This window comes from Manis pentadactyla, chromosome 4, assembly GCF_030020395.1.
Source record: "Manis pentadactyla isolate mManPen7 chromosome 4, mManPen7.hap1, whole genome shotgun sequence".
Classification (NCBI taxonomy): domain Eukaryota; kingdom Metazoa; phylum Chordata; class Mammalia; order Pholidota; family Manidae; genus Manis; species Manis pentadactyla.
In genome coordinates, this window is record NC_080022.1 from 154125676 (window position 1) to 154152975 (window position 27300).

Here is a 27300-nt window from a genome sequence, read left to right on the forward strand (position 1 = left end):
GTGTGTGTCCAGCATTTGTGGGCATGTCATTGCTATAGCTGAATCTGTGTGTGTGCCTGTGTGTGTGTGTGTGTGTGTGTGTGTGTCTGTGTCTGTGTCTGTGTCTGCTGGGTATGTGCACATGATTGTGCGTGTGTGCATGTGTCACTGTGCCCATGTGTTGCTGCATGTCTGCGCTGCCCCCGGTGCTGCCACCTCCGACAGCTGCAGAGCCAGCCAGAAACAGCCCCCGAGCCCCCCTCACTGCTGTCTTTTATCATCATTTGCCACAAAAGGGAGCCCAGGAGAACAGTGATAAATAAGGGCCACTTAAAATACGAGACGACCACTCTGACTTTGGGGAATATTTCTTCTGTGGAGCAGCTGGTGCCGCCTCTGTCCTTGTGGAAAGGGGTCCCAGGGGCCACCAGCCCCTGCCCGGCTTCCTCAGGCTCCCTCACCTCCTTCTCTCCGCCCTCTCCCCTGCCTCTGCTCCAGCATCTCTGGTCTTGGAGGCCTTAGAAGGCCTGGCGAGGGAAGCAGAGGGGGCCCACCTGGAGGCCAGCAGGCAGGGCAAAGCTAGCCCTGATTGCCCTTTGCGGGTGCTCCGTGGGAGACTGGGTGTCATGGGAGAAGGCAATGGGCCAGGAAGGGACTGAGCGGGGAGTAGAGGGTACAGAGCCTTAACCCTTCGAATCCCCCCTCCCTTCTGAGCTCAGGTGAGGAAATGGGTGGGAGGGCTCCAGAGAGCTGAGATACACAGAGACACACATGGACACACACAACCCAGTCACACGGTCTTAAGCATCTACTACATGCCACACCCTAAGAGAAAAACACTATGACACTCATCCCATGAGGAGATGACACTGTGTGCATCTGCGACACTTGCTACACAACGACACGTGCAGACATGCAAAAGGACATGTGTAAGGCTTGTTCTGAGAGGGGATGAGTTCTGGGGAGAGAGAAGGAGAAAGGAGATAAAAGAATTGAAGAAGGAGCTAAGAAAAGGGAGGACATATAAAAACATAGATGTGAAGGGCGCACACGTGGGCAGAGGTGGCCCCTAGGGGGATGGAGGGTGCGCCAAGGGGAGGACTGCCCACGTGGGAGTGCAGGGTGTTCGCCGGCCCAGGGGGCAGGCAGGGGCCAAAGGGCAGCCTTCTCTCTGGCCAACCCCGACCTGGTATGAGGCTGTGCCCACCAGGGGGAAGGATAAGGTCCCTCAACCAGCAGTGCCCTGTACCTGCAGGGCTGATCGTCCCAGGCAGGTCACCTTTTGCTAATTTGCAGAGATTCTTCATGACTTAGCCAGGCCCTGAGAGAGGAGCTCTTCAACTACGTCTGTGAGACATTATTTCCTTAAAAATAAAAAAAGAAGAGAAAGTGAGGGAAGCACAAGTAGAACCTGAGACAACAGAGGAGGAGTTCGAGAAAGAGAAAGAGAAAGATGGAGGAGAGAACAGGTGACAGGAAAGGAAAGGAAGACAGCAGAGGAGTCCGGGGACGACTATGGTGGTTTTCCTAATCAAAAGAACTTGTCACTGTCACTCTGCTGGCTGAAATGCCTGGACTGATCTGGGTGTGCCGGCATCATGGGTCGGGGTGAGGGGATTAACAGGTCACACACACACGCATACACACACTCCACGCACCTTCCGTGCTCACCCTGTCTCCCTTTCAGCCCATCCCGGGTGGCCAGGGACCTGTCACATCTCATTTCCTTCTCCCAGAACTAGTGATGGGAGCTGGGGAGAGGTGGGGGCAGGGGTTCAGTGGTGCATCTGAGCTGACCTGTCCTCCTTCAGTTTCCCTCCCAAGTTCCTCAGCCGTCAGCCATGGGTGTGCTGACACCCTAATCCTCCGTGAGCCCCAACACACACAAAGCCATGTCGCCATGCATCAGGGGCTCTCCTTGGGTGGAGAGCGGGCAGGGCAGAGCAGAGCTAGCCTCCTTTCTTATCTAGGGCTTTCAAGCCCTGAGCTCCCCAAGATGGGCAGCCTAGGGCCCACCCACAGCTTGTCCCCTTGAGCTTCAGATCTCAGAGGGCTCCCCCAGCCCCTTTCCTCCCCCAGACTCTTTCTCCAAGTCCTCGGAACACCTCTCCAGGCTGCCCATCCTGGGAGGGAAGGTGGCAGACAGCTCACCTTTCCCGAGTACTTACCCAGGGCCAGGGACCCTGAGCCCTGACTGTATAGTTTGACACTCACAAGAACCCTTGGAAATGAGTTTTGACTCAGAATCCCCAGTTCACAGATAAGGAAATCTAAAGCCATGGCCAGGAGGGAAAGGCTCACAGCTCATGATTGGGGCTGCGGAAGAAGAAAACCTGATTTCTCACTTCAAATCCTGCTCCTTCCAGAGAGCAGCAGACTCTTCTTGAAGTCTCCCTCTACCCATTCATCTCAGTGTGTTAGTTGAGGGCATACCCGGTGCCAGGCGCTGTGTTAAACCAGTTACCACCTTATCTTCTTCAACCTCACACTCACCCACAGAGAGCATTCTGTTATTATCCCCATTCCCCAGAGGACACTGAGGCTCAGAGAGGTTGAATAGCTCACACAAGATGACACAGCAGGGGAATGGCAAAGCCCAGACTCAGCCAGGCCTCCTGTCTCCTAAACACACTTTGCCCAATATTATGCTAACACAGATCCTGCCACTGGCGCCAGCAGCAGGACTCCCAGGCCAGGCCCCCCTCTCCCCAGGGCCAGCAGAGACATTAAAGGAGTTGAGGGTAGGGTGCTTGGGCCTCAGCAGACAAAGAGGAAGGGGTATTGGGGTCGAGCACTTCACATCCTCTATCTTCCTAGGAGCTCTGGGCCCATTGTCCCCACAAGTGCCCTCAGACTGTCAGAGCCAGGGCCTCATCTGGCCCTCGGAATATATGGCTGCAGAAGAATATGACAGTTGGGGGAGGGAGGGTGGAGGCTAGGGTGGAGGGGCAAATGAAGAAGGCTCCACACAGCCCCCAGAAGAAAACTTAATAGTCTGGGGGCTCCCTTGGGTCCTTCTCATTAGAAAAAAAAAATCTCTATTTAAATGCAAATTTGTGCTGGAGCTGGGATGAGTTGGTGCGATGCAGAGAAACATCCAGACGCTGATATAGACCAGCCACTGGGCCCTGCTCCCCAACTCACCTTGTAATCTGGGGCCTTGTGCTCAGAAGTTAGCTCCATCCTCAAAGAGCAGCCCCTTCTCTCCTCCCAGGAAAGCCCATTCAGCTTACTGCCTCAGCAGGGCTCTGTCTCTATCTGTCTGTCTTTCTGTCACTCACACACTCCCTCAAAGCTCTAAATGTGTTGTGGTGAGGATAGCAAGCTGTAAGCCTTCAATATAGTTTCCTCCTCAGTCCAGGACGGGTAGCAGTCTGACCCCAACCCCTTCTCTACACACCTTCCACCGAGGAACAAACTTCATTTGAAAAGGAGCAGAACCTGAAAAGCTTTACCTAGTTCTGGCCACCCCTTATCCCTCCCCAAACTAGAAAACCCTTGAATCTCTCTCTCTCTCTCACACACACACACTTCAGCCTAGATAATAGAAGACAAGCCTGGCCCTCCAATCCAATTCTTGTGAGAAAAGCAGACATAGATAGGAGTTGGCAGCTGGGACCCACACCCGCCCAGCACCCACCTCCTGGCTCTGTCCACCTCCCATGGAGAGGAAGACCCCTCTGCTCCCCTGGCCTCAGCAAACCCCTTATCCTGAGCTCCCTCCCTCCTGCCCCAGCCTTCGCCCCACACCCACCTCTCCAAGCCCATTACCTCCTGGGATAATTATGTGGGTGATTCGCTGGCCCTGGAGAGCCCTTCAGTGGCACTAACTCTGGATGAAGGAGGGAGAGGAGGGTTGCCCCTGGTTACCACCCTGTTCTCCCCTCTTCTGCCCCGCCCCCACCATTGAGGGTGCTAATTTAGGGGGAGTAAAGGAGGAGGTGCTATGTAGTCCATCTAGAACATAAACATAGATACCATCCCCAAACTTTATACTTCCATTTCTTGCTTTCTCAGGGGAAACTGAGTCAAGAGCCTCACCCTAGGGAGGCACAGATGACCTTGAGGCTGAGAATCCCCAACATCCCCTACTGACCCTGCCTCCTCTGAACCCTCCCCTGCCTGCTTCTTTCCTGCCACCCCTCAGGCCTGTGCCGATCCAGCATCATCACCACACTGGCTAGGATGAGCCCTCTTGGGTGATTACACTGCGTGGAGATCCTCAGGGAAAGCAGATTCAGAATTGGGAAGCTCAAAAGACCCCTTAAAGCTGCCCGGCCAAACCCAAATTTCAGGCTTGTCTGGGTGTGGCCTTCACAGCTGCTGGGAAGAGGAAGACAGTTCACCCACTGCCTCCTTTCTCACACTCCTGGCTGTGCTGGGCTCTCCTCTGGGGAAAGGAAGGACTTGCAGAGAGAGGGGGCTGTAAGCCCTCTAGGGAGAGAGAAACCTGGCCCAGAGAGGGAAAGGAGCTGCCTTTGATCACACAGAGTTGCCACTGGGAGGAAAAGGCTGGAACCTGGTCTCTAGACTCTGAAACCACAGGCTGATTTCACCTTGATGGGAAGACACATGTATAGTTTGTACACCATGTGCAAGCAGCGCCCACCATGTGCAAGAGCCTGCATTCATTTGTTCACATAATTGGGTTGGCGTCTGAATGTGGCAGTCCGCCTGCCCACATACATGTGGTGTTTGTGGGTATGAGCATGTCTGTGCACGTGGGACTGGCCACACGTGAGGTGTGTGTGTGTGCAGGAGGACCTTTACCCTCAAACATGCCCCAAACCCTGTGGTCAGTAGCTTCCTTCCAGAGGACCCTTCTGGAGGTGCTGCTGTTCCTACAAGCTCCTGATATGATGGTAGAAACAGTTAAATGGGAGAGACAGCTAATACACAAAGGAAAACATTTCTGGATATGATATTACAGTCTTTCCCAAAAATGGGACTTTACCATGAGAAAATACAGTGTATTAGAAGACACATTTTCTTTTAATTATATAACCTTTGTTTTTTTGTTTTTTTTAAGTGATAAGGAGTGGAAGGGGGCTGATATATTGAAATTGGCTCTTTGCATTTCCTGTGTACTCACTGACACCCCATGCCCCCCACCCCAGGCGGGTAAGGGGGTGTAATTGAGGAAGTATCTGTGTAAGTCCTGGGGACAGGTCAGATCCAAATATATCTTTGAGCCTTCCTATAAAATGCTGCCACAGACATGGCTTCAGGAACCACAGGCAGGAGAATCAGAAGCGGAGGCCACAGGCCAAGTCCACCCCCACCCTGGGGAAAGTGGGGGGCCCAGACCTAGCTCAGGTGACCCATCTCACCCTCTAAATCAGGACATGGCACTCTCCTCCTGCCCTCTGCCTGACACGTATGCATACACAGACTCACACCCACACCCAGAAGCTTACTCATACTGTGGAGGGGCAAGGCAGGCCAGACCTGCAAAAGTCAGACCCCAACTCTATAAACAGTTCAAGGAGAAGAAAGAAAATAAGGTTCCTCCACTTGACCCTCAACAGACTGCTTGGCTTTGCGCAAGTTGCTAATCTCCCCGGGCCTCAGTTTCCCCACCTTTCACAGAGGTGGATCAGATGATTTCTAGGACCCTTTCCAGCTTGAAGCCCCTGTGCCTTAGGTCACCTCCCCTGGTACCTGCCTCCTCCCACCAGGCTTTCCCGAAGTGTAAGAAGCAGCCCCTGGTGTCAGGCAGTCATGGGCTGCAATCCCCACCCAATACTTGCTGCATATGTGACCCAGAGCTGGTGACCACATCTCTCTGTGCCACTATTTCCCCACGTGTAAAAGGAAGAGAACAATTATGCCAGAAAGATACCAGACAAACCCTCTGGCAATAGGAAATATAAAACTCATGGTCTCCATCATGCTCAGTAGTCCCCAGAGGAGACCAGGAAAATGCTCCCCAGGGATGAATTCAGCAAATGCTGGCAGGAAGCAGACAAATTAACAGGGACCCCTCTCTGGGGGCTCCACTCCCTCTTCATCATACTGCACAGCTGTGGCCTCTTCCACCCTCAAACCCATGACCACTGACCTTTACCCCATGGCCGACCCCATCTCCGCCTCCCCATCTACCCCCCTCCCTAGGTCTAGGGGACACAAGGGCAGCCACAGAAACCCAGGTGCCTAGGTCTCCAGCCCAAAGTGCCTGGTGGCCCAAATGGGGTGGCTGTGGTAGCAGCCAATCTCTCCACTTAGGTACTAATGTAGTAAGTCCTTTCAAGACAGGGTGAAACGGGGTGTAATTTTTGCAGAAAACAATGCAGATGATGTATGCCCCAGACTGGCACACAATAAAACTGTAGTGGAACGCAGAAAAAAATGCGCCCAGTCAATACAATAAAATCAGCACAAATACACCTGTGTAAAGCAAATAAATCTCCTAATCCAAATATTTTACAGCACGTATACACCACAAGGAGGAAGGTGGAGAAGTGTGTATGTCTGCACCATTCAAGTTTTTCCCAGAAATCTCTAGGGGAAATAAACAAAACAATCAGTGAGCCCTCTTGCCTCCTCCCCAAATATATATATATGAAGGACCTGGGGGCTGGTTTGCATTTCTGGCCTCAGATATCTGGACCTGCTAGGCAACTGGGGGCTGGTGGCCCCCAAATTACCATTCATCTGGCCTTGTTGTGGAAATTTTCAAGGGATTTGCAGTAATTATATGACAAAATGCTTGCAAATCTCACTCATTGCTGAACAGAAACAGGCGGGTCAGGGATTGAACACTTTCAGCTGGGTAATTTGTAAATGTCAATCAGGCAACGGGGCAGAGAGAGAGGGAGGGAAAGAGAGAAATCAGGAAAATACTGTAGCAACCTCAGTATACCAGGCCTCTTCATGCTCCCAGAACCCAGGACTGGAAAGGCCAGGCCAGGGCAAGGCAGCAAGGAGGGGAAGAGAAGGATGGAGCGGGGAGGAAGAGAGGCGAGGGGAAGAAGCAGGGGAAGGAACAGAGCCCAGAAACAGACACAGAAAAGAGGGTGGGATGAGAAGGGAGGGGGGTTGTGGATGGAGAATGAAGAGAGTGAATCAGGAAAAACAGTTTAAATAAAACCAGGGAGATTAAATTAACTGATACATACATTCTAAGAGGTAGGTCGCAGGAGCAGCCATAAATACCAGCTCCCTATCTCTCCTGCTCAAGACAGCGGGAGAGCAAAATAAAATTAAAAGATATAACAATAAAAATTACAAATGCATCTTGAGGGCCCTGTACCCAAGGTCTGTAACGGAGGCACCGAGCAGGGAGAGCTTGGGGCACAGCCCTCGTTCAAGCCTGCTTCAAGGTGGGAGCCAGGGGACTGGGTCGTTCTCCGTTTGGACACTCATTGTGTGTCTCCCACTTCATCCAGAAGACGTGCCGAGTGCCCACCGCATGCACGGGTAGGGTTTGAAGGATGATGGTTACCACCGTGCAACTGATGTGGCCCCTTTATAGTTTACAAGGTTTCTCCTGGTCACTACCCATTGAGGGGACTGATTTTTATTCCACCTGTTTTGCGGATGAGGAAACTAAGGCTTGGAGAGGCTGTATTTTGGCTCAAGATGACTCACTATATAACAAGTAGTGCAAGGACTTGAACCCAGGCCCCGCTGGCTCCACATCCTTTCCACCACTGCCCTCAGTGAGCTTTTTCCTGCCCGTTTCATCTGAGAAACTGAACACACTTTCTGAGCACATACACATCACACGATGGCCATGCCAGGTGAGTGGCAGATCAAACAGGCTGTGAGCAGAACAGGACAGCTTCCTCTGTAGCAGGAATGTCCAGCTCTCCAGATTCCAAAGGCTTTTTTAGCATCCAAAAGTCCTTCCACACCCCACCAACCACACACACTCACAAGCTCACCAGTGCTTCTACTTCCAAACATCTGTAAACTGAGAAAGTGCCTAATGAGCCAAAGCTACAATAAAGCCAGGAAAGCTTTTTAAAGGAATTTTAATTTTACTCATCGCCATATTCTTGGGGGGAAAAAAATTAAAACACACACAAAAACTAGACAGAGTCTCTGTTGGTGGCAATGGCAGGCACAACTGGGGATCAGGAGACCTCCTTGCAAGAACTCCAGTTTCTTTCCCGCACTGGAGTTCACAGCCCAAGGGTCCAGGAGCCTCGGACTGAGACGGGGCATTTGAGCAACAAGATTAGGAGGTTATGGGTTGGCAAGGTCAGCGGAGAAGGACTCCCTGGAGCAGGCAGATGCTGAGAAAGGCTGGGAAGGAGTGTGGTAGCATCAAGGCTCATGGGGAGCAAGGGCGGGAAGGAAGAGAGCAGGTGGCCACACAGCCACCAGAGACCCCAATTTACACTTTTGTCAAGATCTCCAAAGAAGGTGTTTCTCTTCCAGCTTTAAACTGGAATATCACCAGCCCGCTGCCAGGACTACGCCATTCACTCCTCAGAGGAGCAGCAGAGACTCTGGAGCTCCTTCTGTGTGCCAGGCACTGCTCTAGATGCTGAAGCCACAGGGAGGAACAAAATAGGGTGCGGGAAAGCCTGCTGTCATGGAGCCTATCTTACATTCATAATTTTCTCAGTCTTGAAATGATTTTGTGAAAGGTACAATTATATGCATTGTCTTTTGTGAGTTAATAGTGTTAACTTATGGGATGTAAATCAGATGACACTTTTGAATCCCCATTTGGCATTTCTTCATTTTTACAGGTATTGGGGCCTCAGAAATAGAAGGCCTCTAGGCCTCTGGGAGACTGAGCAATGCAGGGAATAGCACTGATTGAAGTCATCCATCTAACCAACCATCCAGAGTCCACCACCCTCTGGATGCCAGAGGTTCCCAGGGAGACAGAGCACTGGGGGTAGGGCACTGGCACCCACCATCCTCTCTACCCACAGCTGACCCACCTCTTCCTCTGCCTTCCCAGCCCCTTTCCTTCTTCAACCAAGGTCACAGCTTTGGAATTAAGAACCCCTACTCGAATTGGCCCATCCCCCAGACTATTTGCTCTTCCTACCCATCACCTCCCAACAAAAAGAGAATCCTGGACAGAGAAATTCTCAGGAAAATTTGCAAATAATCCCCTTGGCTCTGAATGCATAGATGTAGTTACTGCAACAGAAGCCTTGAGTCTCTCCACCCAGCACTGCCACTTACTTTGAAACCCTGAGCAATGGTTTCATCTCATTGTGCCTCTGTTGCCTCATCTGTAAAATGGAGATAAATACTAGCAGCTACTTTAGCTGGGCTCTTGTGATAATTAAAGGATATAACGCACGTGCTCTTTAACGTTAACTATTGTGATTATACTCTTCCTTTGAGGTTCTTAACAGGACATAAAATTGGGGGGACAGGAAGTTGGGGGCAAAGCTAAAGAGTATGAAGCTGTTGCTGGGAATCAGCTGAGAGCAGTAAAAAGAAGCCCAGCCTAGGAGAATGAGGGACATGGGTCTTCCTGTCCGTAGTCCTATAATGGCTTCTCTCTGAGCCTTAGTTTCCCCTTCCCTATAATGAGGAGGTCGGACATCTAGGCTGGAAGTGTCTCTGGTTCTGGGAATTTGTGTTGGAAAGAATGAGACAGGACCCGGGATAAGCCCAGGTCAGGTGCAGTCTGCCACAGAGCTGGAACATTGCTGAGAGGGCTCTGTCTCTCAGGCGGGTTCTCTTCAAAATCCCAGGCCCCAGAGGAGAAAACTCAGCCAAGATCACCCCCCAGAGACCTACCACCACCAGTCAAGGGCCGACTGCCTGAGGGGGGCAGGGGATGGGGAGGGTGGCCCCCTACTTGCTCACCTGCCATCTTGGAATCCAGTGCCTACTCCCATCATTAGCTCTACCCTCAGCTGAATTTAATGAATCTGAGAAAAATTATGAAGTCCCATAAAGCCACAAGTATCATAAAAAGTATAATAAAATTGAGAAAAGCTATTAAGTTATAAATACAACCAATGCATGCAACATCACTCAGTCGGGGAGGAAGTCGCTATAAAATAAAGTCATTCCACAAGTGACTAAATCTCTTAATTCACAAGCACACGCTCCCCTTTACCGCCCCCAACCAAGGTGGAGGATAAGAGAGGAAGGGAGAGAGAGGAGAGGAGAGCGCAGCGCCGGGGGCGGAGGGGCAGACCCGGGCGGAGGCCGGGGGAACGGGAGGCGCTGCGGCGTTAGCCCCGAGCGGCGGGGCCCTCGCTGGATGCCAGGTCTCCTGGTGGAGACTTTGCCAGGCAGCCCAGGGGAGAGGAAAGGAAAAGAAAAAAAACTCAGCGGGGTGACGGACAGTGACTGTAATGGGGTACGTGGGGGGAACTTGATAATGGGGGAGTCTAGTAACCATAATGTTGTTCAAGTAACTGTACATTAACGATATCAAAAAAAAAAACTCAGCAGGGGGGAAGTCTGTAGCTGGTGTTTTGTTTTCTGGATTCCGGGGAACGCAGGCTGAGCGCGGCAGGGCTGCGACCTCAGCCTCCCCGCCGCCCCGGCGACCGAGAGCCGCGCCCCGCCGGCCCCCGCGCCCGGTCCCGGCCCGGTCTCGGGGCCCCGCCCGCCCGCCGGGCGCCTCCCCCGAGCTATGAATATTCATGGTGTAATTAGAGAGCGCGCCCGGCGCCCATTACAGTTATTGTGCGACCAATAAAAACAAACACGCTAATGAGGAGCTTTAAAGCCGGGCGGGCGACGCGGGTGGTGCGGCCCCGGTGGGACCCTCGCGGCCCCGGAGCGGGAGGAGGAGGGGGAGCGGTCCTCGCGCGGCGTTGAGGGGACGAGGGGACCGAGAGGGGGAGCGAGGGGTGCCCACGAGGGGAGCCAGGACTCCCGGGCAGAGGCGCGCTTTGGCAGGGGCCGCGCGGGCGCCTAGGGACGCCCCAAAGGACGTCGGCCCGGGCGGGCGCGGCGCAGGCTGCCTTCAACCTGGCGGAGAGAACCCGACCCTCACACTCGGGCAGGCGGTCGAGGAAGGGCGCCTGTAGCACCGGGAAGCGGGGGTACACAGGCCCCACGCCAGGCTGGAGCGCGGTGGGCCCCACCGGTTGGACCCGGTGGCTCCGAAAGGCCTTGCATTTTCAAACATTATGTGGAAAGCCCATGGCCGAAGGCACCCGAGGCCTGGCTCCACTCCTGGGAAAGGTGGGAAGGACAGCCAAGCGCTTCTTCTGTATACACTGCTACAGCGCGGTGTTGGAGGCGGGCTGCGGAGGCAGAGGGGAGGAGCGGCAGTGGGTCTGGTTCCAAGGACCTGGAGGGGCTGACAAGGCAAGAGGCAGACACAGGAGCGGTGTGAAGTCAACCGGGTGACCTGCTGGGTGTACCGGAATGGGGTTGGAGGTCAGGGAGGGGTAGCTGGGCAGAGTCTGCGCAGAATCCCTGAAAGTCAGCACGAGCGCACCCACTTCATCGTTTGCGAAAACTGAAGCTAAAGAGACTAAGGAAATGTCCACAATCATGCTCCGGCAAGTAGGTTAGAGGGAGCGTGTCAGACTCCACCAAGTCTGGGTGGATAGACAGGGCTGGGGCACAGGGGGCTTCCCACTCAGGGACCACATGGGAGACTGAGGCCTGCTCTTGGGTAAGGTGGGAGGCACCAGTACTCTGCCCTTCTGTTAGCCAGAAGCCCACCCTAACCAGAACCCGGACACAGTTAGTGCTGTGTTAATATTTGTTCAAGGGTTGAAAGAAGGCAGCAGCTGGATGGGGAGAACTTGATGTAGGAAGATGGGAAAGTGGAGGAAAAATCTGGAAGAGGCATGGAGGATGAGGCCTAGAGCAGTGGTTTTCAAGTTTAGCAAGACCAGATTAAAATACAGATTTCTTATGTTCAAACATACAGGATTTTATGTACAGAATTTTCATAGCATTATTATGAGAGCCAAAAAGTAGAAACAACCCAAAGGTCCATGAATTGGTGAATGGATAAATAAATGTGGCATATCCATACACAAATACTATTTGGCAATAAAAAGGACTGAACTGATGCTACAACACGCATGAACCTTGAAAACATGCTAAGTGAAAGAAACCATTCACAAAGGACCACGTTTATATTCCATTTATATGAACTGTCCAAGATAGGCAAACCTATCACAGATAAAAAGTAAATTTATAATTGCCCAGAGTTGGGGGATAAGGGAATTTGGAGGTGATGACTAAGGGATATGGGATTTCTTTTAGGGGTAATGAAAATGTTCTAAAATTGTAGTGATGGTTGCACAATTGTGAATTCACTAAAAGCCACTGAATTGTACATTTTAAATGGGTGAATTGTATGATATGTGAATTATATCCCAGAAAAGCTGTTAACAAAACAAAACATTATGCTAAATAAAGGAAGTCAGATTCAAAAGATCTCCCAGAATAGGCAAATCTAGAGACAGAAAGTGGATTAGTGGTTGCCCAGGGATGGGGTGGGAAGGGGATTACTGTAAACTAGGATCTTACTGGGGTGATAGAAATATTCTAGAACTGGGTTGTGGTCATGGTTGCACAGCTCGATAAATTTATTTTAAAAATCACTGAATCGTGCTTAAAAAGAGTGATTTTTATGATATGTGAATTATGCCTCAATAAAGCTGTTTTTTAAAACACAGATTGCTGGATCCTATCCCAAGTTTCTGATTGGGTAGGTCTGGGATGGCTAGAGAATATGAATTTCTACCAAGTTTCCTGGAGACACTGATGCCCTCACTGGAAGAACCCCGGTCTACAAAGGTGAAAGGCCAAAGCTGACGAGGGGTAGGAACCTGCTAATAAAGAAAGAAAGCAACAGGTCACCAGCTCTGGACACCCACCCACCCCCACTCCTCCAGCGCAACCAGGGGCAGGGCTGTCGTGTACAACCGGGAGCCGGCTGCCCTCCGCACCAGGCAGACGTTCCACCACAGCAGACAGCAGCAGAGTTAATTTCAAGGCAGCCTCTCTACGATCAACTGAAATTGGCAGCGTAAATAGGAACTGCTGTTTATTTGCCACTTACCTCTGTCTTGTTCAGCTTAAATACTGAGGAGAAACCAGGGCCATTAGGGTCAGAAGAAAATTACAAACATGCAGCCTCGCCGTGGGTGGGTGAAAATAATATTAGAGATTGGGGGCTGGGGCAGCAAAAAAATAGAGGAAGAGAGGAGGGAGGGTGGGGAGAGAAGAAAAACCTGCTTTGTACCACCAGAGCATGAAATAAAATAAAATTAAATAAAGATCTGTTTGGTGGGTGGGGAATCTTGGTCCCAGGAAATAAGGGTGGAGTTTGAGGGAGAAGAGAGTTTTGGAGTTGTTTGTAAAACCAGACCAGGAAGACTGTAAATTCTGATTTCTGTTTTCAGACTTGGTTGCACAATTTGGACTGATTGTCTTTCTCTGGGTCACTGGGAAATGGGCTGAGAGAGTGGACAAATACCCAGAGCAACTATCAACCCCACCTAGGGGGCATTTCCACCACCTCTGTGGTCTTGGAGCTTCCCTCCTCCTCAGCCTTTCACACCCGGAGGCGCTGGTCTTCTCCAACTGCCCCTACCCCCTGGTGGCAAGAATTGGAGGCCAGAGTACCACGTTTATTACCTCGCCTCCTGCTCCACACTAAATCTTGTGGCAAGGCTTCTAAAAGTCAATAAAATGAGAAGGAAGATGCAATAAAATTAAGGTGGAAAGTGAGATGCGGAGAGGAAATGGGAATCTTCTTTTTAATTTAGCTTTAATTTTAATTTTTTGTCACCTCTCCAAACAGCCTGTGAGCTGCTGCCGGGGAGGGGGCTGGGGGAGGGGCTGGCCTAGCTTTTTAAGGACCGGAGGACCTTGTCTTGGGGGAGCTACAGCTGGGAGCAGGCATAGGATGGTGGAGGCAGCTGCCTATCAAAATCCTCCTCATCCAGAAGGAGGCACTCCCTTCCTTTGTGCTCCTCCAGCGCCCTGTCTGAGCTTACTGCTGCTGACTTTTGCACTTCCTGAGAGCAGGAACTGTGTCATTTCATCCTCCTTTTTCACAGCGCGTGACACCTAACAGGCGCAGCAATGGAATGGTGAAGACGATGATGATAGCTGATAGTTACAGAGTGTTATGTTCTGGTATTGTTGTAAGACAATTTACATTTACTATTTGGTTTCATTCCTCCCACCAACATTAGGAGATAGGTGCCATTAGAATAGCCCCCTTTTACAGATGAGGACAGAGAGGTGAAGCACCTTGTCCAGGGTCACAGAGCTAGCCAGTAGTGGGAGGACTATTCATGAAATAGATAATGGATATTTCTCCTTTATCCAGGGGATGAATAAATGAGGGAATCAAAGTTGCGTAAGAATACTAACAAAGTGATAAGTATGCAAATTCCAGTGGCCTGTGGTGCTCCCTTCCTTCAAGTTGTGAATGCCACAGGCTGCCAAGCAATGCAGAGGGAGAGGTAGATGGCCTCAACTTTTCAGAGCTGAGGCTTCTTGGTGTTGGTGGAATAGCCCTAGGGGTCAGGCCAACGTTCCTATCATGTGATTTATTTCCCCTTTTTCAGAGAGGTGAAATGACACTCAAACCCTCATCTCCATCAAGCCAGATGTTCTCCCCACAGTGGCTGAACCATGGGACAGAGGGTCTGTGGCTCCAGTTGTAATCTTCTTCCTAAGAACAGCAGCATTTTTGACCCTTCCTCACCCTGGCACAACCAGGTATCCAGAAGGCCCAGCTTGGCCTATTAGAGGAAGGTAGAGTTCAGAACCAGAAGCTCTAAGGACACCAGAGATAGCCAAGTGCGGCTCCTACCCACGCAGGAGGGAAGTAGGTCCTAAAGGGAGGCGTACTTCCCTCCAGCCATACGGGTGGTCCCTGCCCCATAACCTGGAGGTTTGCTCTGTCTCCTTCCATTTGATGGAAGCCCCCGAGTCAATATTCTTCAAATTCCTCAGTGGGTTTGTGTCTCAGTCTTTGGTGGTAGCCCTCCAGGGGGCAGGCAAGAGCTAGGGGGCTGTTTCTTCTATATATAGACAGGGAAACTGAGACTCGAAGGGTTCAAAGTGTCTCCAGGACCACAAACTAACGCAGGCATAGGGCCCAGTGAAGGATCTGGCTATTGTCTATCCTCAACTGAGTAGGGAAAAAAACTTTCGTTTCAGAAGATACTTTCCTCCTTCAAGCGCAGGTTTTGAAGCAGCCCTGCTCCCTTCCTTGTCCCACCTCCCCATTCACAGGGGCCACTGAGCTCCCCCAGACCAGTATTGCCTCCCTTAGTCCTGATGACCCCCAGTTTTTCTAACTGGAGGAGGCAAGAAAGGATGGCCTTCTTTTCTAATGGGGCTCCCTTTTGCCCAAAATACTGAAATCCACATTAAAAAATAATACTCTCAAAGACTATGTAATGCTGTGGAGAAGTACACACGAAGTATTTATAAGTTTAAAAAATAAAAGCAAGTTACCAAATACTGAGCAGAATGTAATCCTAATTATATTTTGTTTTAAATATAGTTTATGGCTATATTTATGCACACATAGTAGACTAGAAGGACATATATCAGAATACTTGCAGTGGTTTTTGTTTCCTTCCATAATATTTCTGCATTTTCCAAATTTTTTGCTGGGAACATGTCCTTTTATAATTGCATAAAAGGAAATTTTAAATGAATTTTTAATTTCTGCCTTTTTAGGTTCAGTTCTTAAAAATACGGATACCCCTCCAGCTTGCTTGTTCTGTAGTCTCATAAGCGGTAGCCAAGAACAGTTCACATGTGAGTACATACATGTTTTGGGGGGGGGGTCCCAACTCCTCCACCCTCTCCCGGTGACTGCTGTTCATCATAACCAGGACAATTAACCATCCCCTTATTATTCACATGTCATGATTACTAATCACCCTTATTAATATCCATGCTTTGCAAACCCAGGAGGCAGTTTGACTCAGATGCTTGGAGCTCCATAGGAATGCAATCCTGACCCCTAGCATGGCCCTTCCTGCTCTGTGCCTTTACCTCCCCCTGGATTGGTAAGATCTGCCTCTTTCTCATCCCTCCAGTGACTCTTTGCTTCCCTCCTTTGCCCGCTCCCAAGATCGTTACCCCCAGGGGGCCTTCTAAGGTCTCAACCCCAGTCACCACCTGAACCACCAACCTCCCTTCCACTGGAACTGAAATAAGGTCTCTTCCTATATTTGATCCCTTTTCTCAAATTACTCACATTGTTTATAAAACGTATGCTTTACACCACACAGACACATTATGGCTAAAGACTGAATTTTATGGTTATACCACTTAACCATGTTTAGTCTCTAAATCTTGTTACCTGTTTTGTGAAACGCATTAGTAGTTCCTTGTTAAGCCAGGTATTGACACCTTGGCCATTTGGCTAATGTTAAGTTCTCTGGACACTGTTTGAACAGATTTATACTTTGAGTCACTTCAGCCCTTGTTTTTCGATGTGGTGGTGGCTCTAAGTAATGCTGAGATGAAACGTGCTATGATCTGTGAAGTGGGTCCAGGCTCTACCATGTGTGTACAGGATTTACACTGCATCAATATGCCAGCCCCTGAAGGGGTTGCTGTAACCTCAGCTGGGTGGAGGTTGCAATATCACAAGCAGTGGCTGCCATGCAATTGCACTGATCACACTCTGGGTCAAGATACCAAGCTCCCAAATCCCAGCTGAGAGGCGGAGCCCCAGTGCCACTCCCGAATCTACTCATGGAACATACTGGGGATGCAGAAAACAATGGAGGTAATTTGAACAAAATACTCACAATAGTTCATTTTGTATAGCAAGAAATTAGAGACCTCCCACATACCCAACAATGAGGGAGTGACCAAGCAAAGTGCCCATCCATAAACATGATGAGATACCATGTGGCCATTAAAGTGACAAGAGAGTGGGCTTGAACTCTGAAAATGTCTGTGTGAGTGGATGTTAGGTGAAAGCAGGGAATCCAGAGGAAGGACAGGCAGGACATGCAGCCCAGAGCATGAGCCCTGTACCAACGCAGGCAAGCACGGGGCTGTCTGACCAAGGCAGGTACCCCATTCATCAGCCTCAGTCCGTGCATTCGCAAAAGGAGATCAGCGCCCCCTTTCCCAGTGGTGGGGAAGGGCTAGATCAGGTTAGGGCACTCAGGACATTTCAGGTACTCATAATAAAAATGCCCCTGATGGCAGTAAAACTCCAGAAAGAATTTATCATAATGTGAATGTGTCGAAATTAAACTTCTTTCAATTACTTTGCGGTAAGTCCATTTGAGAAAAAAGACAGGACATGGTTTGGGAGGTGGGGCTCTAGGACTTTGAAAAGCCCCCATGGAGGACCAGGGGTCTGTCAGGACCAGCTGGGCTCAGAAGAATGGAAGGAGAAACATGAGCTCTCCACCAGTCCCAGGCCCCAAGGAGGAGAGGGCATGAGAAATCCTAAACTCAGCCTAAAATGAGGAGGCACAAAAATCATCCCATCCTGTGCAGCTCTCGGGAAGCACAAGGGCTCCAAAGAGTCACCTGGGATTTGTCTCAAAGACGGGCAGACAGAGAGGCAGAGAATTGGATGGAGAGAGTGGAGAGAGAGCTAGAAGCAGGGAGGGAAAAGGGCCCAAGTTGTCTCCTTCTTTAGCCTGTGTTCTTGCTCCTGCCTGCTGCTGGTTAGGGACAGGTTTTCCCAGCCTGCTCCAGAAACAACACAAATAAAATAAGCTGCTCTGCCAGCTGCCCACTGCCTCCTCTCCCCATCCTTCTTCCCTGCCGCTCAAACTCCACCTTTGTCCTCAGGTACCCCTCCAAAGAAGGAAGAGTGCTGTGAGCTCAGTTTAATGTACATCGCTTGACATGAGTATTTCTGGCAGAGAACAGGGTGCTCCCCCCATGAATCTCTGTCCTTGTGGCCCAGATGCCTCCAACACTCAGAAGCCATCGCTCCTCATTATCCAAGGGCAGTACGGAGACCACCAGTCCCCACCGGCCTTCCTCCTACACCTCCTTCTTTCTTCAGGGAGTGAGAATGGGGCTAAGGACACAATGTGATGCTGAGGAAGAGGAGGAGGAGGGAGGAGGAAGGGAAATGGACGTTCTCTGGGGGACATTTTCCTGCCCTATCATTTTCTAAGACTGTCAGTCTGGAGGGGAAGGAAAAAAGTGGCGGACTGCCTTGAGGCAGCAGAGCCAATCCAGGGATTTGAATGAACATTTTAGTGATGATCCAAATCTCTCAGCCTCCTACTGTCTTCCCGATGCATTCCACTTGTTTCAATAATCCAGGAATTTGGGACAACCGCCTTTCCAGGTCATCTCCCTCCCCTCCGCTCTAGGAAAACAGCCTACCTGCAGTTCTGTGGGTGTGCCCGCAGCTCTTCCACCTCCAGGCCCTTGCCCATGCCATTCCTGCCACCAGGCGCCCCTTCCCTTCTCCACCTGTCAGCCAGTTGCAGCCAGCTGAGAAACGCAGCCTAACAGCACTGCCTCTCTCACGAGGCCTTCTTGGGATCCCCCAGCCAGGAAAGCTCTGTTTCTTCATTGCCATCCTAGAAAGGAAATATACTCCGGGATTTTCTGCTCACACCCTATCGCCCAACTGGACAGCCAACTGGATGGCGCCTTACATAGGTTATCCCCTGAAAGCTGCAAATCCACCCTGCACATAGATCCTATTACCATCTGTCTTGCGTGGGACACCCCCAGGTAGGAGAGGACTGGAACTCAGACTGGCTGATCCCAACACCTATGCTCTTCCTTCTTTACCACAGTGCCTCCTACAGATCTTTTCCTGGGGGAGAGGGAGCTGCCCTCAATCCTAATTCTCCCAGAGGAGACTTCTTCAGCTCCAGTCCAAGCTGAACCCTGGCTGTCTCCACCACTCAGCCAGCTGGTTGGGTGGGGGTTGAGGGTGACGGTGGGGAGCTGGGGGAGCCCAGGCATTAGTGAGCACAATGGAGATGACCAGGCCCAAGGAGCTGGGGGGCACAGACATCAAAAACCTCTAGGGCAGAGCTCCACTGTGTTATTGTTCCCTGGGTTGTTCTGTAGCTGCCAACAGGAATTAGGACTGGCAGGAGGGCTGGTGGGGGGAGGTTTATAGGGAAGGAGAAAGAGCACCACCTGACCTCAGAGCACAGCCGCCTAGCTCAGAAGCCCAGAGTTGGGCCAGGGGTGGGGGTTTGGGGGATGGGATAGCATTGATCCCATCTCAGTCTCTGAGATTTATTTCTGGACTCCCCTAGGCCTTTGGAGAATTGCTCTAGTTCTCAGCCTGGCTCTCATCTCCAGACTTCCACCAGGACCCCGTTTCCAGGGCTCCAGGAACTGCCAGGGCCCACACACATCTGAAAGCCAGCTGAGCTCAGGCGGCCTGAAGGACAGATGGGGCATAAATGGTGGGGTCTTTGATACACACACACAATTTAAATTGATCCCTTTCCATGCATTATCGCTATCAGTTTAAACCTCGCAACAGAGTCGTGTGAGGTAAGCAGGGCAGACGTTATGAACCAGTTTCTTAGATGAAGAATCCAGGGTGCAAGGAAGTTGAGCAACTTACTCAAGGTCACACTCTCCAGAGCTAGTGACCACAATAATGCTGACCAAGCCCATGGCAGCTCGCAATCATTAAATGCCAGGCCCAGTGCCAAGCACCTTCCATGCTTCCAGTTCACAAAAGTCCCATAGGGCGACATTATTATTATCCCCATTTTACAGATAATGAAACAGACTCAGAAATGCTAAGCAATTTGGGGAAGCCACTTGGTATCAAGCCTCAAGCAGCTTGACTCCACAGACCCCCACGGTGGGGACCTTGTCTGTCTGGGTCCCCTGAATCCCAGTCCCCATAACAGTGCCTGGCCCACAGAAGGTGCCTCACTAAATATTTGTGGAATTGTCAGCTAAGCTGTCCCCACTGCCCCTGCCCTCGACTTACCCCTCCCACATGGCTCCTGCCCTTCTCTCTCCCAGATCCTCATATGTCTCCAGCCAACCATTTGACACTTCTCCCTGGGGTTTCAAGGTCACAGGCCCCCCAGACCCCCAAGGAGGCCGGGAGGTTGATTCACCTCCCCACTCCCCACACCAACCTCCAGTCTGGGATTTGTGGTTTGTCCCCATGGTTCCCCTTTGCCTAAGTGTCCCCACCTGCCCCAGATATGAGGGAAGCAGGCAAGCTGACTGCTGGAAAGGAGGACCTGAGGCAAGCCTGCCCCTCTATTTCTTTGCCTCAGGGGGCTCTAGGGATCCCCCTTCTCTCTAGATCCCACAGAGACCCAGACATGCAGAGAGGGGCCACGAGGGGGGAGACAGCTGAGTGAAGAGCTCAGACCCAGCTCCAAGGCATACATTTCTAAACATGGAAAATGCGAACATCTGAGGGTAGGGGTCTCTTGAGGATGGTCCCCCAAAGGGTGAGGTTTTGAAGACCCCCTTCGGAACATTAGCAACTCCAGCTGCCTCCACCCCCAGGCATTAGTCAGTCAACATCCCTGAGAATGTACTGGGCCTGCAGGCAAGGAAGAAACACAAGATGCCACTCCGCAAACTCACACAACCGGAGCGATGCCTCCCGTTGGGCCTACTGAATGTGCGATCTCACGTAAGCTTCCCAGCAAGTCTGAGAATTATCCCACTTCACAAAAGAATGCAGCAGAGATCTGAGTGACGTGCCCACAGCTAGGACACGGCTAAACAGGGACAAGAACCCAGGCCTTTGGGGCCTGGGCCTGCATCTTGCCCTTGGAGCAAAGCTGTTCCCTTGCCAATGCCTCCCAGGGCGGGCTTCCTTTTACAGTTGCTGGAGGCATGACTTGCTCTCCTTCCCCAGCAGCCTATCGGCCCACAGGACCACGGTGTGCGCAGGCATCCCCACCTCCACGTGGGTCCCAGGGCTTAGCGGTCAGTGTGAGGGCAGCCCTCCCCATGCCCTTCCCCGGCCTTGGGCTCACCTACTCACCCCACACAGCCCCTCTGTCTCTCTGTCCGTTCCACTGTTACTGTTTCAGCCCCCAGCACTGGGGGCCCCATGAATGATCAGGAGTCATGAGAGGGAGGAGCAGTCCCTCTCATCCCCGAGCCTGGCTTCTGCCATCTCCAATGCCCCCTCACCTAACCAAGGTCCAGAGAGAGGGCTTCCCTCAAATCCCTCCAACCTGGCCCTCCAGCCACTGCACAACCAGGCGCTGGGAGGATTGACCAATATCAGAGCGCCACCTAGTGCGCCCCTTCTGGCACTGCTGTGCCCGCCCACTGTGGGGCAGGGCCTCTCATGGGGGCAGGGGGACGGTGGGGAAGAGGAAGGGTGTCTAGGCTGGGACTCATCCTGACGAAGGGCCTCAAATCCAGATGCTGACGTTAAGTCTGGATTACGCTATTCCTCCCGTCACAGGGACACCCCAGAATCCAGAGGAGAGGCCCTCACAATGTGAAAGCTTTGCCCATCACTGCCTGTCGGGCCCCGACTTGATAATTGTAAGGCTTAAAATGAGCTTTCAGATAGCCAAGTCACAAGGCATTATTTTGTGTTCTTTGGTGAAAGGCAAAGTTCCCAAATTAGCCACAACTTTGGTAAACCCTCTGGCAAATCCTTATTTTAACAAGAGCCTCATATAATGAAAACTGCTAAGGCATCCCTAGACACCCGAGAAGCCTCCCCGCTGTATATGGAGCCTGTGTTCCATGCCCCGCTCAGCCTGTTTCATGTTTCATGGTTTTCTCTCTTTCCCTCTCTCTCCCGCTCTGTTCCTCTCTCCATCCTTGACCCGGCAGGCAGCTGGGTGAAAGGAGCACTACAGGGGCAGCAAAGTCAGGCAAATCTGAGTTTGAATCCTCACTCCACACCAGCTGTGTGACCTTGAAAATTCACCTAAGCTTTCTGAATCTTACTTTCTCACCTGTAAAATGGGGCTGTGATGACCCTCACATAAGATAAGGTGAGGCACTCAGCTAAGTGTCACCTGCTCACCAGAGGCCCAGGGGCTGCCGGTCCTGGCCTCCTCTCAGACCTCAGGGCCTCTATTGTGGCGTCTGCTTCCTCAGCCTCTGGAGTTGGGTCACCACTGTTTTCTGGGTCTGCGAGCACTGGTCACACTATACCTGGCATCTCTCCTTTCCGTGGATATGTCCATCTGCCACCCCAGCTGGGACTCAGAGCCTCCTCTCTCCCCTGGAAGCCCAGCCCAGGGCTGAGCCAACAGGTGTGTGACAACCAGAGGCCACACCTTGTCAGGAAAGCCCTCTCTCCAGCGCAGAGGCTGGGCCAACCCAGGTTCCTAGCCTTGTCAAAACAAACATTTCCCCTCTCAGAACCTCAGTCTTCTCCTCTGTAAAGGGGTATTGAAGCTCCTGACTTGCACAGTTGTTTTTGTTGTAGGGATTAAAGACATTTCTGAAGGCACTTGTAAAGGATGTAACCCGCAGCAGGCCCTCAATAAGTAGGCTTTATTATTGCCATGACTTGGGAGGCCTGGTGGGTGCTCAAAGCCACACTGAAGTGAGACCAGGAGAGCAGTATTATCTCAATTGTGCAATTTCAACAAAGACATTGGGACAGGGAGGCAGAGACAAGATGGGGAGGATGGGAGATGGTTAAAACTGTCAAAAATGAAAGCCCAGTCAGGTCTTGGTCAACAACTTATTTAAGGGTAAGGCACCCCAGGGGCTGGGAGTAATTGGGTGGGGGGAAGCCTCTCTTCCCCATCCGCCCAGGGTGGGGATGGGGAACAGGCCAAGCAGGATGGGGGATGAGGGGGCGCACAGCCTCTTTATCAGCACAATGATTTTATTTGACAAAAGGTAATCACCCTAAGTGAGGTCAATGGCTGGCACCCGCAAGCCCCTGCAGGTGGCTGGCCCACGTTGCTATGGTGATGGAGCCAAGCCACTTCCAGCTGCTGAGAAGGCTGGAAGCCCTGAGGAAGAAGCCCCCAGAGAAGGGCTGAGGGTGTTTGTGTTCCCCTTCCCAGCTCCACGGGACAGGCCAACAGTCCCTGGGGGTAATTCCTGGCCCAGCTCCACTGGGGATCCCGCCTGGGGTCCAACCTGGAGGAGAAGGGTGTCTGCATCCATCATCTCACTTCATCCCATCACAGCCCTGCAAATAAGGGACTAAACATTGCCTGGCCATTTTATAGAAGCTGTGGCTCAGAGGGGCAAGTGATTTGTCCACAGACACACAGTACTTAAGGATTAGCGGCTGGAGTCCAAAGCTTGAGACACCATTTGCAGTTGCCTCAGAGCCAGGGGCTGTGATAAAGACAGAGGCATTCATCTACGGTTTTGACTAGAAAAACTGGCATGGAGGAAAAGTTGCTAACCTAGAAGTCAGAGAGGCCTGGGTTTGAAGCCCAATTCTCCCCTCACAGGCCACATCACCCTCAGCAAATTTGCTCTGAGCCTTGGTTTATCCGATGCATCCTCCACCTGTGACTTGCTAGTCTCTGCAAGATTAAGCAATGACCAAGCCATGTCTCCCCATCTGTAAAATGGGCCAGCTAAGCTTTGCCTTGGGGCCCCAAGATATGAATGGTGACTGGTAAATTTGCTACAACATACAAAGAAGCTAGTACTCAAATTTTCATCCAAATCCCAAAGTGTGCTAGCTTGGCAGAGAAGCTGCAGACCTTCAGACACCCTGACCTCCAGTCCTCCAGCCCTGAAGTCCAGGGCAGTAGTACAGCAGAGGCAGGTCCGAGGAGGGTGCTACCAATGCTGGGGTCGGTTCCTCTTGTGCCCCCAGTGCCGTCGCCCTCTGGTGCAGGAGTCTGACAGCCCTGGGGATGCCTATGCAAGCAGAGGGACTTCTGATAGAGGTCCGGAAGGGATGACAGGTGTAAACCAGAACATCAGGGCTCACTCTGCAGGGCCTTGAGACTTGAGCTGGTCTCCAGGTAGTTGGGCATGGGGATGCGAGGAGAAGGGCAGGCATTTCAGGCAGTGGAAACTGCCCCAGTAAAAACCTTCAGACTTTCAGCTGTGGAGGGAGTTTGAGGAAGAGGGTGTTGTCTGAGGGGATGGGAGGTAGACTTCAAAGGGACTTCAAGAGGCCCAAGAGGAATTAGGAACCAGACTGTAGTCTGCACTTTATCCTGCAGACAACAGGGAGCCACTGAAGGTTTCTGAGCAGGGATAGGAATGATCTGATTTGCATTTAGGTACACTGTTCGGAGACAGAGTGGGGCCGAGAAGGTTATTAGAGCCACCTCCTCCCAGCACACTCTTACTCATGAATAACAGCCTTCACGGCCTGGCTGGGGACCTCACAAACTCCTTTCTACCACTGCACACCCGGCCTCAAGCTATGCAGGTTCCCTTCCCTCCCAAGGCAGGTGATGCAGAAAGTGAAGCTCCAGGCTCTGGGTCCCACCCCAGCCTCCCTCAAGTTAGGACCTAGCATTGATTTAAAAGGTATGCAAGTGTCCTGAGAGGTAAAGGGGTGGAGGAAGGGGACTGGGAGGGAGGGAGAGGGGGATCAGGGAGGGAACCCCCTTTAATGAGGGCCTGCTCAGCAAAAAGCCCTTTACCTGAGGTCTTGGTGACCCTGGGGAAAGTGCCTCAAAGCAATTGTCCCTGTTCACAAGAGGGAAACCAGCACTCAACATGGTCAGGACCAGCCCAGGACCCCAGGGCTGGAACACAAGTCCAGGTGGGTCTGACCTCAAAGCTCCTTGGACCACAAGCAGGAAGAGAAACTGAGGCCTCAAGGAAGCAACACCCTCTCCTCCCAGGAGGAGGACCACTCTGGCCCACACACCACGGGGAGGCATTCTGGAAGCCCCTGCACCCCCTCCCAGCAGTCTTCTCGACCAGCCACATCAGGGTTCTGGCCTCCTAAGACACACTCACTTGTGCCTTCAGAGTTCTGGTGTATCAAAGACATTCACAAAGAAGGAGTTCATCTAATGTCCCATTTCTAGTCACCAAACTCATCTAAGGCTGCCAATCTGAGTCCCATCCTGTGCCAGATGACACTGAGCAGAGGCAGAGATGTCAGGGGTGTCTGCTCAGGATGGGGTCTGTGCATACAGCTGGCAGACCCCACCTGCCCCCCCGTTGGGGTCCATGTCAGTCAGAGAACTTCTGAGAGAAAGGCAGGTGGTGAAGGGGAGAGCTCTCAAGGGGTCATTCCCTCCTTTTGACTAGTCACAGAGATCCCTCTTGGGGTGGGCTCCTGAAGGCAGACAAGGGGAGCAAGTTCAAGGGAGACTTCAGGGACAGGAGACAGAATCAGAGACAGAAAGGAAGGGATGGTTCTAGTTTCACAGCTGGGCCTGGCAGCGATGCCCAAGGTGCAGCCACACTCCAACCAAGCCAGGGAACATGGCCAGCTCAGGCCTAAACTATTATCAGTGAATCTAAGATTTGGCCACAGTCAGCAGCAAGGAGGATCAGCAGAGACCTGGGAGAGGAAGGGAGTCATCTAGCCAAGGAAGGTGTGCACAGGTCTATCTCGGGTCAGAGCAGGGAGCTTTCAGCGCCCCTGCCAACGAGGCATGGAGTGGGAGGTGGAGGCGGGAGTCAGACTGAGCTACATGAACAGCAAGGGAACAAATCTGGCCCCCTGAGGCTTAGCTAACACCCTAAACTCAGGCTCCAATCTTCTCTCCCTCAACCCCAACAAATCTCAAGTGAGACACCAAAAAGGACTTACCAACCATAAAGACCCCAGGATGCCTGAGCGGGGGCAGCCCAAGGGGTTCCTGCCGTCCTTAGTTGGGCTGGGGTGTCTGAGCACAGGAGCTGCAATGTCCCCATTCTCCCCTGCAGGCCAGGTCGTAGAGGGATGGGCTGGCTGGGTCACATCCCCACCCCCAGTGCTCTGGAGAGAAGGTGGAAAGTAGGAGGGGATAAATGGTATCAGCTGCCTAGCATAACTTATTAGCATCCAGTCAAGATTAATCAAGCCCAGAAACCTCGAGCAGACCCCTAATTAGTTGCTGCTGATAACTATATTTGTCATGCTCTCCAATTATTCCACTGTAAATTTCAGAGTTTAATTGCACCTTGTTCTTCATTGAAGTGTCACTGTTTGCACACGCTCCCCTAATTCTTTAGCAAATTTGACAAAATTCAGCATTAAATATAGATTATCTTTAGATTTCCATAATTAACACAACCAAACTGTCTCAGGCCTAAATATTTCTCCCAGTGCCATAAATCTGGCCTGTCCCCAGAACTGGGAGAGCCACTTCCAGCTCCCTGGCAGAGGCCCCAGGGCGAACACACATGCACATCAGTGAACTTACATGATGTGTCTGTGCAGGGCTGGGGCATGTGGGCAAGGCTTCATTGAGGCCACATACCCAGGGACTGTCCCGCCCTCAAATTTGTAGGAGGTGCCACCAAGTTGCTCTCTGGGGCCTTTCAGCCATGCCCCAGGGCTTAGAATGCCAGACCAGCACCAAGGCTGACCTCTGGCCCTGGCACATAGGCTAGAGGCAAATGGCTCAGCCTACAGCAAGGCCGCAAGCCACTTCATCCCATAAAGGTCAAAGGGTCCCTATTTGTGACTCTTTTCCCCAGTAAGGCTGACCTTGATGTTGAACATTGTGCTAGGAACCTAGCTCACGCTGACGGGGATGTCCTCCATGCCACACCTCATCCCTGCCACCTTCACTGCCCAATCTTTTCTCCTAACCCCGTCTATCTCCAGACTCACCAAGTGCATATATGTTCATTCAACTCCAAACACACCCACCTGAGGCCCTTAGTTCAGACTGGAGTTGGGGCGGGAGAATTCATGGCCTCCAACATCAGGTTGCAAATCTTTTCCACCAATCCCCCAAACCCCAAATCTAACACCCAAGCAAAGTCAGCAAAATGTCCCATTTCTAAGATAACAAAGGGGCAGCAGCGTGGGTGGGAGAGGACAGAGAAGCCTGTGTCCCCTCCAGAGCCCCACCTAGCCCTTGGCCCCTGGGAAGAGAACCATATCTTGGGTTTACCCAAAGTCAAGCCCCCTGGCTCTTTCATGAATCCAGACTTCAGCCACGAGCCACACTCCTCTCCCCGTGCTGCATTCATACAAATACACACACACACTCAGACATACACCCAGATACAGAGACAAATAGACACAGATGCGCAGACATACCATTGACACACAGACACACATACACAATGACACGTGAAATCACACAGACACACAAAGACAGACTTGGACACACAGACACACACAACCCCTCTGCCCAAGCCCTGCAGGATGGGGGGCAGCCAGACAGGGAAATATTCCCTCCCCAGAACTCAGGGCCATATCCAGAGTCTTGCCACTGAAGGGCCAGAGCAGGCAGCAGACAGCTCTCCCAGACCTCTTGCCCTCCACACTGCCTGCCAACTCAGCACCCCTCTATTTCCCTGGCTAAGTTACAGCGGTAGTTGAAGGGCTGAAGGTAGAAACAGGCAGTAATATGAAGA

At 51.7% G+C, this 27300-nt stretch overlaps 1 long non-coding RNA gene across 1 annotated transcript in view; it reads right to left on the reverse strand.

The window, feature by feature from the left end:
• Nucleotides 1–27087, reverse strand: part of LOC118925324 (uncharacterized) — a 43852-nt gene extending 16765 nt beyond the window's left edge. Inside the window, exon 1 of the long non-coding RNA XR_008997301.1 lies at nt 25538–27087. This is a non-coding gene — a long non-coding RNA (uncharacterized LOC118925324). The remainder of the gene's footprint in view (nt 1–25537) is intronic.
• Between the last annotated feature and the right edge of the window lie 213 nt (nt 27088–27300).